At 41.8% G+C, this 13,625-nt stretch overlaps 1 protein-coding gene and 2 long non-coding RNA genes across 12 annotated transcripts in view; 2 read left to right on the top strand and 1 right to left on the bottom strand.

Moving 5' to 3' along the window:
- Window positions 1-13,625, top strand: part of lrp1bb (low density lipoprotein receptor-related protein 1Bb) — a 338,212-nt gene that overhangs the window by 110,931 nt on the left and 213,656 nt on the right. The window lies entirely within an intron of this gene.
- LOC119025361 lies at window positions 1,279-4,996 on the bottom strand. Its single transcript, XR_005076790.1, has 2 exons — window positions 3,981-4,996; window positions 1,279-1,468 (listed from the first exon to the last, which is right to left on the bottom strand). It is a non-coding gene; the product is annotated as an uncharacterized LOC119025361 (long non-coding RNA).
- On the top strand, window positions 1,663-6,530 carry LOC119025362. Its single transcript, XR_005076791.1, has 2 exons — window positions 1,663-3,719; window positions 4,995-6,530. It is a non-coding gene; the product is annotated as an uncharacterized LOC119025362 (long non-coding RNA).

The following is a 13,625-nucleotide window of genomic DNA, read 5'->3' as shown; positions in this document are numbered from 1 at the left end:
ACACCGGTTAGGTGAAAGTGAGTCACAGCTTAACTTTATAAGTGTTTATCACCTGTAGGGTTTCTTTTTTTTCCCTACAGACAGCTCCTTACACCACCATCATTGAGACCGCCAGCCCACCAGCCGTAACACGGTTTTTACATCTGGAGCCTAATGAGGTCTTTATAAAAGCAACATTCCCACAGCTTTTTTTTTTTTTTTTTCTTTAAATATGTATAAGCATAAACTCAGGTGTTGACATAGGGCCGCCTTGGGAGTTCAGTGAAGGGGGTGTTTTTTCTTTTTTTTTTTGTGCTTGAGCCATTTAATATGGAGCTGTGGTCCTTTGAAACTCCTCACATTACATCACCACTCTCTTGTTTACGCGACATCGCCCACGAGGAGGGAGGACGCATCTGTTCTCGCGCTCCGTCTCCTTTTTCTTTTATAGAGGGAAAAAAAAAAGAAATGAAGAAACTGATTCACTTTGAACAACTTTAATTTTCAATTTTGAATGACCGTTTCATGTCTCCTTCCAACGCCCCGCTGCGCCGGCATGCGCTGCGTTGGCATAGCAGCAAGTGTCTTGGAGGAATAGGAGGATTCCAGCCCCCATTCAAGCCTCACAAAACAGCTACCAGCTATGTTGCACCTCTGAAACGCAACCGTGAAACAAACCCGTGGCTCGCATTGTGACATCGCCGACAGCCGAAGCTTTAAGCAACCCCGACGAGGGAGACAATGAGAGGGGAGCGCTCGGTGCTCTGTTGTTTTGCATGAATTTTTTTTCTGTTTAGTTTGTTAGATTTGCCCTGATAATGGATGTCTACAAACATTTTTAGCTTTTTCCACACTCAGACTAGTTCTCTGCATGCCAGTTCCTTGCCATCTAAGGGTTGTTGTCATTTCCATAACTCCATAACTGCCCTTTCCATCATTGCATCATGGCGCTTCATGGGATCTTTCTGGTCACCGCTTTGTAAATAAGTTGTGTACCCGTACGGAGCACAAAACCCTCTCTTGACCTGTCAAGTTTGAAAGCTTGAAAGCCTTTCTCATCTTTTCAATAGCAAGAATTGCTATCATTTGTCTTGCAAAGCTTAAAAGCTTTCAGCCTCTTTTTTTTTTTTTATTTCCCACCAAGCAGGAATTGCTATAATTCATTGAACAACAACAAGACAAAGCCGCTGTCTCTGACAGCACGCCGGAATGCGTCAGTGAAGAGTATAGGAGAGAAAAATGATGCCTATGCTACAGTAGATGGGCCGAAGCCGACAGCCTTATTCAAGACAGACATTACACAGTAATGGTCGCTTTAATGTTTACTTATGTGGTAAACCCACTTTGACTGTCTAAACGGGCTGAAGTCTGAGATTAAGCTCAAACCGTGAGACTGTTTCCTTCTTAATTGGATCCCGTTAAACATGCGGTGGGTAAACAGGACTTTCACAACACCCAGAGACAATCAGCACCCTTGGAAACACCTTGTCTGCAAAAAAAAAAAAAAAAAAAAGATAGAAAATGTTCATTACATTGAGTACTGTTAATAAGAAAAGAGGTGTACAAAAGCTGAAAAGCCTTGACTGTGTCTGCGACTCTCAGCCTTTCACTCAGCTTCTGCGTTATAGTCTCGGAGCTGTAAAAAAAAACAAAAAAAAAACATTTTAATACACATGGCTTGGAACGTGCTCCATGCATTATACATGTCATGTTTTACAGTCTCTCGTTAAACTGTAAAACGGAGCAGCGTGGCGACTACACATCGGTCTGGTCCCGTGTTCAGTGTGTCGTAAATGATCGGCTGCAGTTTTCTTTCCGACAATAGCAGAATGCTTCATTTGCATTGTTCGTTAGCGAGCGGCAGCCCCGCAACCCCGGCGAGGACGCATTGTGACTATTCTGCCGACAGTGTCGACTCATGCATGACAAAAAGTCACCTGGGAAACACGTGTTTTCACTTTTTGATTTCAGAAAAGCTCTGATCGGGAGTTGGGCTGTGACGGAAAAGGTCAAAAGGGGAACAAAATTAAGCGGGATGAATTCAGTGATACTTGATTTTTAAGTTTTAGTGATTTAAAAGGACAATGACAGAATACTGAAAAGATTTTTAAGTCTTTAAACATTACAGGGTATTTTTTAATCAATATATAGATTGTACAGGAATATGTAACATGGATTTTTGTAATCACTAGGAACTAATAGCTTAAAAATAACTTAAATTGTCATCAGAATTAAGTAATAATGCAACATATCCACTAGAGCTGGCACACTAAGTATCTAGACCGGGCCTGTTCGGGTCCAGAGCTCCCAGTCAAGACTGCTAGCTGCACGGCTAACTGAGCTAAATAACTGATAGAAACTACAGTTGGTATCTGAGCGGATATGACTTTGACAGGTGGTTGCTTCTTATATATAGCAACGTTAAGATGATATTGTATAGATGTTTCCTTTGGACCAGTTGTGCCAGAGCTGTGACTTGTTTTGGACTCGTATGGATCTCATAAGAAAACCTTCAATGATCTAAAACAAGGTTATGTTTAAGGACAACTTCTTCAGAGAGTTCAGGAAGAATGTTTTGGTGAACTGTTTCTTTCTATTGCGTCGCCCCCCTGCAGCTCATTATTTGTATATTCCAGCCTCATCTCTTCAGTATTGACCTCTTATATTGTTTTGGGAAATTGTTCATTACTAATTCTATCATGTTGCCTTAGATATCGTGTGGCCCAGTGGCTGGTTACCACTGTAATCAGCTAAAGTTAATGCAGTTTTATGAATGGAGCTTCATATCAGGGGGAGACAATGGCCTTTTTTATGGAGAAGGCGACAGCAGAGGCGGAGAGAAAGAGAGCCGATGGGAGATAGAACCTCCCGCTGGTTTCAGAGCAGCAGCCGGCCAAAATGCTTAATGATTATGAGTCTGTGTCTTCTGTTAATACTGCAAGCAGGCATGTGTTCGGAACTATAAAACATTGCAGCCTGTTTTGCAAATTGCGCGCCACGAATGTATGCGGTGATGCTACATTCGGTAACCGTATCCTCAGATCAATTTGAATAATTAGAGGTCAGGAGCGTGTGTGTCTTTGTGTGTGTGTGTGTGTGTGTGTGTGTGTGTGTGTGTGTGTGTGTGTGTGTGTGTTTCTGATCTCTTCCCTTCCTGTTAATTCACAGCACTATCTTAAGTCCTGCTGTTGATGGATTATCCCTCTCCTTTGGTCATACCACGTCAGATTTTACAGACTGCTGCTCCCACAAATCTGTGCTCTATGTTGCCATGACAACTTATTACCGCTATGTGAAGAAGAAAAAAAAAAAAAAAAAGAAAAAACGGTGCCTTCCTCTGGAGGCACTGTCTGAAGATATGGTGAAAGGGAAGCAATTCAGTTCTGGGGGAATGCTTATTTGTAATCGAGTTTAATTAACCTCGTGCGCTAATGCGATTGGTCTGATTCCTTTTTCCACTGCATTCATCACATTTGCCATCGGAGATGTGAAAACAAACACCAAACCTGTCTTCAAATCAGAGACGTGAACACACGTGCTTGTGTTCTCACTCTGCTAACAGCTAACAAGTCAGAGCTCCCTCTTTCATTTGTCTGTTTTTTTTTTTTTTTTTTTTTTTTTTTTTTTAATAACACAATGCGAGATTGTTGCATCACATGTTGCTGCTCAGAGGTTGCAAAGGTTCCCACATTCTTTACTCAAGTAGAAGTGACAAAGCACAGACTCTGAAATGTACTCATGTAAGTATAAAAGCAACAAAAAAGTATCCCTCTGAAGGACATTCCCACCAGTCAGTACTGTGCAGTACTTGTTAAACTTAAATGTAGAATCAGTGAGATTTGTCCGAGCTGCTCGTAAATGCACCACAAAGATTCCCGGAAATGTCAATTACTGACATTTTGTCTTGGTAAAGTGTCCCGAGCAGGGGAGCAAATTGAGAAAATAATAAAACCTGGGCAGAGTGGCTGCAGGGTCTCTGCAGATACGAGACACTAACGCACCTTTTCTCCCCATCCGATGCTATCTGTAATCCACTTCTCGTCAAAAGGATCTTGGAAATTGTTCCGATTTTGTATTTTGCCGCAGCAGCTTGTGGGACGTGTGGTATTTCATCACGTTGGAAGAGCCGGCAGGAAGGAACGTGATCGCAGCGCCGTGGCTACGGCCCTGATTCGGACCGGCAGGAAACCGGCGTAAAGCAAAAAGTTGTTAAATAGATACCCGCGTAAGGTACAGACACATGAAAATAATACAGCAACTGAGTATTTGTACTCCCCACCTTTTGTGCTCTGCTGCACTCGTTCATAGCTTTGTGCTTTTGTTCCTGCTGATGCCGACGTTTAACAAGTCGCCTAAAAGGTCACATAAGTTGTTTTACTTCTTCTCCTGCTGATCGGATCTCCCCTCGCTGTATTCAAAGAGCGCACGTATGGGCGATGCACTTATTGCACATAAATCCACAAGTTGTTGACAACCGTGTTAATTAGCAGTATGAAGGTCAGAAACCGAGTAATAAAGGGAGTTAACACAATTCCACAACAGCTCGACATTACTCTCGGTCAGTCGGAGCTGTAACGCCGGGACTATTATTTTCACACCTAATTAAGCTGGGGTGCGTATGAGGAATCACATCTTTTTCACTGGACATTATTTTGCATTTATGGGTATTATTACAACCGTATTTCTCTGTCCGGCCAAATCAGATCTGGGCCGTATTGTTTTCTATCTTTTCCATCGTTTATCATGAAGAATGTAATCAGCCTAGAGAGCCCGCTGCAGATAACAGCATTAACGTCGAAAATTGAGTGAAAACATGAAATTGGATTAAGCCAACGTGATCTTGCACGCGGCGTGCAACACGAGAGGTTATTCGCTCTCGCATGGGGATGGAATCATCATTGCCATGTCTTGTCAAAACAGTCGTCTCGTAATCTTTTAATCACATCTGCCTGTTTTGCATGACGGAGCACGTCTGATGACCTTTTTAATTTTTTCTCTTTTTTTTTTCATCGCAGCGCCACATGTCATGAATCATAGAGTCGCAGAGCCGTCACACTACACTCGCTCGGCGGTGAGAGGGGAAGAGGGGATCGCTCATGCCATCCGTCCACCTTCAGCATCGGACACAGCAAATTGATTTTAATCAGGCAATAAAGCAGATCCGATCCTCCCTCTGTTGACTCACTTTCATGCCCCGGAGAGGCCGACCCGATCGACTTTCCCGATGGATTTTACTCATAATTGCCGATAGCCCCGTTCAATACGGACAATCTCTTTCATTTTTAGCTGTATTCAGGGGAGACTGATGCTGTATTGGTGTTTGCTGTGAGGTTTCAACAGTTTTATTCATCAAATGCTTTGATCCTTTAATTCCTGTATCCCGCGGCAACGGTTCTGGGAGAGAAAAAAAAAGATGTGCAGGTCTGATTGTGTGAGAGCGAGACTCTACTGATGCCTCATCCTGAAATTAACCCGGAAAAGATACGACAGGAGCGTCTAAAGTGACACTGAAATATAATCAGTGTGCCTGCGCTCGGCTGGTCGCAGATACATATATTAATTTTCACTTTTATTTTTACAGCGATACTTATAGGTCACATTTTTTTTTAAAGATAGTTGGTGACTGTCTTCTCCCCAGAGGGAGGGGGGGAGTGTAATATTCTTAACTTAATCTCCGGTTCCTCAAATATCCACCGAAAATTAGTTCTGGCTCTCCAAACCGGTTCCGTTCGAGATTCTTGGAAGCTTTGCTGCTCTCTTTGCAAATCAACTCCCATTTCAAGTTTCAAGGTGGATTTGTCATGACACTTCTCACAAGGTTACATAACTAAATGAAATGTGTGTTACTTTGTAATGCTATGCAAACACTGAACATGAAAAAAAAACTGTTATTTAGGCTATAAGCACAAGCACATAGACATGTATTGCTCACACCCGGGAAAAAGCAAGGTGGTAATGATCCACCAGCTTTGAGTTTGATTACCACGCATCAGTGACATAAACACAAAGTCCACCTGTCCTCGTCCTGCTAGCGTCCGGCACCCTGATGACTCGGAACACGGTTGAGTGCGACAGCTTGGTCGGAGGAGTTGTGTTGCAGACAGATCTCTGTAAAGATGTGAGAACGACAGTGGCTGATTTCCTGAAGTCAATTCGGGTCCGTTTTGTTTCTCTGCAACCGGACGTTAGCTGGTCAGGTTTCAGAGATGCCAGTGGCGGTGGACTGTCTGCTTTCTCCTTCAGTGTTGAATTAATTTCTGCCATAGGCAATTTGTTTTTCCAGCAACAAAGCTAAAAACCCAAAAAAAAAAAAAAAAGATGGAAATTGTAGATACATTTGAGGAAGCTGAGTTTCCCCCAGTTTTGAGCAGAGCTATTGAAATCAAGGATGTGTCTTTGTTTGAGGGTGTTGCACAGTGTCATGTAGAATATGACATTCCACTCAGTTTGCTTGGTTTGGTTCCTGCTTGGCAGCGACTTTTTGGTTTCTGGACCATTTGATTCTTGGTGGAAATGCTTTGAATGTTTCAAAATAAAGTGCACCAACTAGATACAGAACTGGTTCTGTGTGTTTTAGGAGACAGGGTGAAGGAGGAGACTGTGTGTCAATTAAAAATTGGCAGTTTTCAAACTTTTGCTTATTATTAAAAGGTAAATCTGTAGATTTTAACTAAAAACTCCAATAATCTACAACATTTTACCAAAGTACGTTGAACCATTTGTGTTTCTTTTAACCAGTGGAAACAGTAAAGAACAGTGCCACCGCTTACATTCCATCCCTCTGTTATTTGACAAAGAAGCAAATGAATGAATCAGAGGCTCTGAGGGCGTACAGTAGGCTGACACAAAATCCCCACAGTCGGATATTCTAAGTCCCTCACTGAAAATGAGTTTCCATTTTAAAATATGACCTTTATGCAAAGTAAAAGGGCAGATGCAGCTTTCAGGGTCCTTCATTTTTTTTTCTTCTGTCCTTTGTCCTTCTTAGCTTTTGCTTCGTTTTGCATGTAAGATTCAAAGTCCCTGTGAATGTGTTTGCGAAACCTGCACATCGCATACAACAGTGGGCAGCTGTGATCTAACTTCTGACAGCAACGGGCTCAGACGTAGGTGAATCGATTTACTATGATGTTCAGAAGGTCCGTGGTGTGTTTGTAAGAATAGTGTAAGAAGTAATGAGTGGTTATATGTCATGATCAACACAGCGGCTGCCTGGATTTAGCTTTTATATTCAGGGGTTCATTGAGGATTCTACAAGGGCTCGCATATAAGCCTATAATACAAATCACATTATATATCTGCGGGGCAAAAAAGCCTGTTCTTCCTGTCCCAGAGCTTTGGAGAGGAATTTAGATATTTTCTCTTTTAGGATGTATTAATGGAGCCAGATTAGTCTTTGCTCCAGGCTGAGATGAGGAAAGCACTCTGTTCTTTGCTTTGTTTAACAAGTAATATGGGCTGCTTATCATTTCCTTACTTTCATTAGCTTTGGGACCTGCGCCGGATACTAAACACACAGCGCACCAACACATACACGCATTGGCATGTTTATACATAATTGATATGTATTGGCCCGCAAAATGGCCCCAAACACCACCGCCATTTAAATTACTAACGCGTGGGACATTAGAGGGAATGAACGGTAATCACAGACAGTTACATCTGTATAATGTTGTGGATCCTCAAATGTTAGTAGTTCATTTTAATACAATCTGATTGTTATTATATTATAATCCATCATCTGACTGTTACCGTCAAATGAAAACTACAATCAGCCACAACTTGTGTGGTCTTGTTTTCAGTCCTCCGGCCATCAGCTCAGGTAACACTGCGCTCTAATTGCTGAGATGTAATCTGTAAACATTGCCAAGGAAAACGGCTCTAGTAGGGCAACGAGCAAGCAGCAAACAAGCAGCTGGAGGATTACACAGGTTGTAAACAAGCCAAAAGTTTTTTTTTATTATTTTTTTTTTTCCAGATTAGCTACAACTCTATTCAGATATAAACTGAGTGAAGCTGCGAATAACTCCTCGCTGTGCCTAAGGAACGTTTAAAGTTCCCATGTAAAGACAAGTGGAGTGCTGTTTGTTTTGGTATATAGTGACATGTATCGGTAAAAACAGGCAGCCCAGGGACGATCTTTGTCAGAGATATTGATTGCCGTTCACAGTAGCCAGCAGAGCTAAATGTGCGCCACAGAGCAAGCCATCTGATGAGCGTGGCCTCAACAGGACGAAACAACACAGTCTCCCAAAAGAGAAGCCAGTGTGACGACAGGGAACACAGCACCGTTTTTCTTCCACGGTTCAGCTCCTGCAGCCAATAGGACCGGTAACGGGCTAATAGCAGATTAAGCTACTGGTACCTGTCCATCAGGAAACTCTATAAATCAACCCTTGTATGGTTAGCAGTAACGCTAGCGACACGTAAAGCCAATTCTGTCCAGAACTGAGGCAGAGCAGCCGAGGGACATCAGAAAATACTAAATAAAACATCATCCACTTGCACCCTAATCAGTGAGTAACCTCCCCCGAGTCCAGGATGAGTCATCAGGATTTTTAAAATCTTTTTCCAGGCAGTTACTAATTGTCAAAAAAACAAAAAAACCCTTCAAAATTCCAACAAAACAACTTTTCTCGGCACTTCTCTGGCCTGATGGTGACACAGATGAGACAGAAGTGAGTCAAAAACAAAGATCCATTTTGACTTCAGGGGAACTTTAAACACAGTCTGTTTACTGTACAACTTGATAGTCTGACATGTTCGTCCCTCCGCTGACCCTATTTTTTTTGGTGATTTTTAGAATCTTTAATAAAACTGTAATCATGAAGCCCAACCACAATATCTTTAGTGCAAGTTGGTGCCTCATTTAAGCAAGACGATACAAGGCAGAGCCTAGCACACGAGCACCTTCACCTGTTTCACTGCCGTTGAAAAGAATCTTTATAAAATATAACAAGTCACCAAGGAAAGTAAATGTAATTTAACTTTTGTCCTTCATAAAATACCTGTTCCTTGGAAGTCTAATATACTCACTTATAGTTTAAAATGGCATTCAGGGACATGCAGAATACAAGTTGCTCAAACTTCTTTCTTCCTTCCTTCCTTCCTTCCTTCCCCATTAGCTTCTTCACTGATCTTGCTGACATCCTTAAAAACACAACAACAGAGAGCCCGAATTAAAAACCAAACATAAGGATTTGTGGCCTAATCTCATGAAAAAAATCCCCTTTGCATATTTTTCTTCAAGCTAAAATGCAACAAGAGCGTGGAGGCAATATGAAAATCAGCTGAGGGAAGAACTCTTTACACTTCTTAATACGTTTAGAGACTGACTCAACGCATGAGATCTGCACTTTATTTCAGTGTTACAGTATAGCAGTGTGTGAAATCAAGTTACCAAAAAAACCAGTCTGCTTTAATATGCTGTTTCACCGGCTTTGATTTATTGAGGCGAAGAACAATTTGCTTGTGTTTTACAAGTATCTTTCAGGTTACATTAGAAGAGGTGCGAAATCTGAAATACACTCCGTATTTGCAGAGCAGCTTCCTGTTATACTGTCGGACCCAATTATCATTCTGTGATCCACAGCACACGTTTCCTCAAACACCTTATCGCTAAAGCGCTTTTGTCACCCGCCGGACCTCAAAGGGGAAGCTGGATGTAATTTTTCAAATCGATTCCTCATGTGCTGACGGTGCAGGAGTATGAGCAGCCGTATTATGCATGCACCTGCAGTAAAAAAAAAAAAAAAAAAGAACTGGCTCCTGGTTTTATCTGAATTAGCCACTTTAGAGCCTCCTGAGCAGAACAATGATCTCGATCACGGAGTCGTAAGGTTTGCAACGAGACCAGAGCACACAATGGTCACACTGCGGCTCTAGATAAACTATACTGGAAATCCCAAATTAGGCAATAAGACACATTTAATTCTAGTGTTCCTTTGAGAGTTAATGGACAGTTGATCAGGGGGATGTATAAGAATATGAACTAGATTTATTAAGCTGATTCTCGATCACACTTGGTAAGAACAATGCAGCGGCCTTGGGTGGCATTTTTTTTTCTTCAGCGTGCGTACAAGAGTTTAAACAGACACAGCCATCACAGCTAATAAGGCCGGTTTGTGTTCTGAGGCACATTCGAGGAGACATGTTTCCCCATTTCTAATGGAACGGAGCTAATCAGATCCGTGCGAGCTGACTCCCAGCTGTGCAACTTTGCAGAAATCACTGAGGAGTAAAGTGGTGGAGGAGAAAAAAAAGAAGAAGAAGAAGAAGAAAAAAAACTTAAATAAAGGGCAAGTCCATCTCGATCACATGCTTCTATGGTCCGGTGGCAGGCAACGAGACAGAAATGTCACATTAGCAATGTGAAGTGGTTTATTACACCGTAAAAGACAGTTAAAAACCTTCCGTCTGCTGATTCGGGCCTTTTTTAAAAATTTAATATTAAATTTCCGGCCAGTTAATCTCCTCTGAATACATTTTTGTTTTTTTTTATGTTTTACATTCATATATTATTATTATTTTTTTATTCAGTTTGCTTTTAATAATCAAAAGAGCCAAAGGTTTTTTCGGTGTTTTGTTTTTTCCTTTCTATTCTGGGCTTTTTGGAATAATAGCAAAAATGTACCTGATGGGCGAATCAGTCTCAGATAAAAATCCTCGTTCAGCACATTTATCGCTTCTGTTTCAGCTCCTTGATTAGTTCTCGTGAAGAGCTTCATGTAGATGTAAACGAGCCGGCCTGCAGCATGATTTCGTATTTGCACTTGATTAAAATCAACTCCAGAGGGTGATTAGAGGAGAGCACAATCCTAACAAAGTCTCCCTTTTTTTTCATTTGTGTTACTTTAATTCATGTTTTTCTGTGGTATACTTACCACATACTTGTGTAGTGGATTTGGGAAATCTCCCTTTTAATGCAATACCTATTCCTCCATTCATTCTCCCTTGTTAGACTTTGATGATGAAGTTATAGAAAAAAAAAAACTATTGAAATACATTTCCCTAAGTGCCACAATGTTCTCGTTTTTCAATTTCCGAAAAATTTACATGATCTTTGCTCAGGTGGTTTAATGCAGTAAGTCGGTGCGTAGTCTCTCTTTACGCGCGGGTTTCTGTCTTTTGCGAGAGGAATTAGATTTAAACTTATTTGCCTGGTTTCGTAATGAGGTAATCCATTCTGAGGGTTTGGAGGTGGATGATGTGGAGCTGTTAGGTGACAGACAGCTCACCGGGTGTGTGCGGTGGTACAGGAGGTGGTGGTGGGGGAGGGGATGAGGGGGGTGGAGGGGAGAGGGGGGGTGGGAGGATGTGATCCCTCACCATAACAACTCTCAGTCCGCTCTGATAATGCAGTTTAATCTGGAGGCTACACCCAAGGTACCGACATGCCCCACAGAGTGTCAGCCCCTGCTGGAAAAAAAAAAAAGAAAGAAACTCAGTGGAAACCTTGACTGGCACTTCACCCCTCAGTGATGACAAAAACCCTGTCTGCTTAAGCAGCTATTACTCCACCTGATTGGTAATCATGACATGGAGTGGGGCATAAATCCCTCCGACTGCTGCTGGTTAAGATAGAGGTCTTTGAAGGAACACAGTGATTAGGTGACCTTGGATGGAGCACAGAAAAGGGGGCCAGGCAGGCGGATGGGAGGGAGGGAGGGAGGGTGGGGGATGGCGGTGGTGTACTTTTCTATTATTGGCAGTATAATGACACATTCTCATGCAAATGAAATTCACATACAGAGGCTACGTTCAGACTGGTTACCACCTCAGAGCCATTTAGAATCTGCACAATGATTTTTTTTTTTCTTTTTTTTTTTTTATACTCAGTCATCAGATACACCTGAACATTCGGATGCACAGGTTATCATTTTTTAATGTGTCTATGTCCATTATCGAGGTCAGAGTGGGTGGTGGTGTGGTACCGGACCCTCTCTCCTCCTAATGTACTTCTGTCCAGTTCAACACCACTGCAAATTGTGACCTCCCTAATAAACCTGTGGTTAAATGAACACCTCTCAGCCAGAAAACGGAATACTAGTATCTCTGGAAAGATGTAAATGCAGGGAAGAGCCCTCCGCCCGGCTGCCAGAATACATCTGGTCTATGTACATTTCTGCGAACAACACATATCTATATATTGAATGGTGACATCTCTTTGTGTTGCTCCTTTACGTCTCTTCGGGTTAAACGTACAGCGTTGACTCCTGACAGTGCTGTTCCCCGGTTCCAACTGCTGCTGCTTCCTACAACCAGCAGTAGTCCCAGTAGACCACACGCACCAGAACTGACTTTCAGCTCCGCAGTTTCAGTATCCCTCTGTGAAATTTCGGCATCCCAATGTGCAATACAGACATGCAATTTTGTAAATATTTTAGAACTGCTGAGCTTGTTTCTTATTTATACTGCTTGCATTGTTCTCATTGCTATTTATTTTTAACCTTTTGTTCATATCTTGATATTTTTACTTATTTATTATCAATTTTTTTATTAATGCTTTTTGCTTTTCTCTTTGCTGCTGTAATAATGGAAATGCCCCTGTTGTACTTATAAAGGATTATCGTATCGTATCGTATCTTATTGCATTGTATTGTATTGTATTGTATTGTAGCTTATTGTATCGTATTGTTTTTTATGCTCTGGTCAGGTTTAGGCATAAAACCCCCCAGTTAGTTTTATAATATGGACATGTTTCGGCTCAAAATAACTGTTTTGGTTGCTGCAAATGTGGCTGGAGATGTGCAATCATCCCGTCAAAGACATCTGTTTTTCTGAAGCCACAGACAAGGTGAATTGTTCTAGTTCTCCTTAAAAATATCCAGTGGCATCTCACTTGCTGAAGTTGCGTTGTGCCTCCTCAAAAATATCTAGTGGTTTCACATTTCTAAACGTAGTCTTGAACCGTGGCTTAGCAGCGTTCTCCTCTGTAACCCAACCACCACCTGTTCCACCTCTTGATATGAATATCAGGTCCTCGACGAGTGCTACAAACACAATATGACACATTTTGTGTTCATGTTGTCTGTCATCTGTGACACACACTAATGTGAATGTATCAGTGGTCTTCAGGAACTTTAACCGGCAATATCTTATCCTGGCGACTGCGCCGAGATTGTGAAAGTGTACCTAATGAAGTGGTCGGTAGATGTGGCTTAAAATTCCTCTCAGTGGTCTAATCAGCCTCATGTAAGGACTGAGACGCAGCAGCTTCATCATATTTGCCCAAATGTATGTATGGCTGTGCGTGGACACTGCAGGTCCAAGAAACGGGTTTCCTGGATTCACATTTACCCTGTACGTGGTACTACAGTGGGAGATATTCTGGATGCAGGATATGCGTCTAAGGTTGGAAACGTATTTTCCTGTATGGATTTATACCTTTAGAGTCAGATGCATGTAAGTTTTAAGTTGTACTCTCAGGGATTTATTCATACATTCATGAATTTCCCCCCTCTAAATATTACAAATACACAATTATTTGTAATTGTGATCATCTTGAGCTGAACTGATAATGATTTGGCACCCACACCTGCTCAAACTCACATGAAACCAGCAGCACATCGCAACTTTCCTGACTCCATGCTGAGTTTTGCCTGACGCAGATGTGCCGTCAAACTGCGCTGAAAAAAATAAATAAA

This window comes from Acanthopagrus latus, chromosome 9 (assembly GCF_904848185.1).
Source record: "Acanthopagrus latus isolate v.2019 chromosome 9, fAcaLat1.1, whole genome shotgun sequence".
NCBI classification, from domain to species: Eukaryota; Metazoa; Chordata; class Actinopteri; order Spariformes; family Sparidae; genus Acanthopagrus; species Acanthopagrus latus.
The sequence above is the reverse complement of the archived record's forward strand: the minus strand, read 5'-3'. Positions and strand labels throughout refer to the sequence as shown.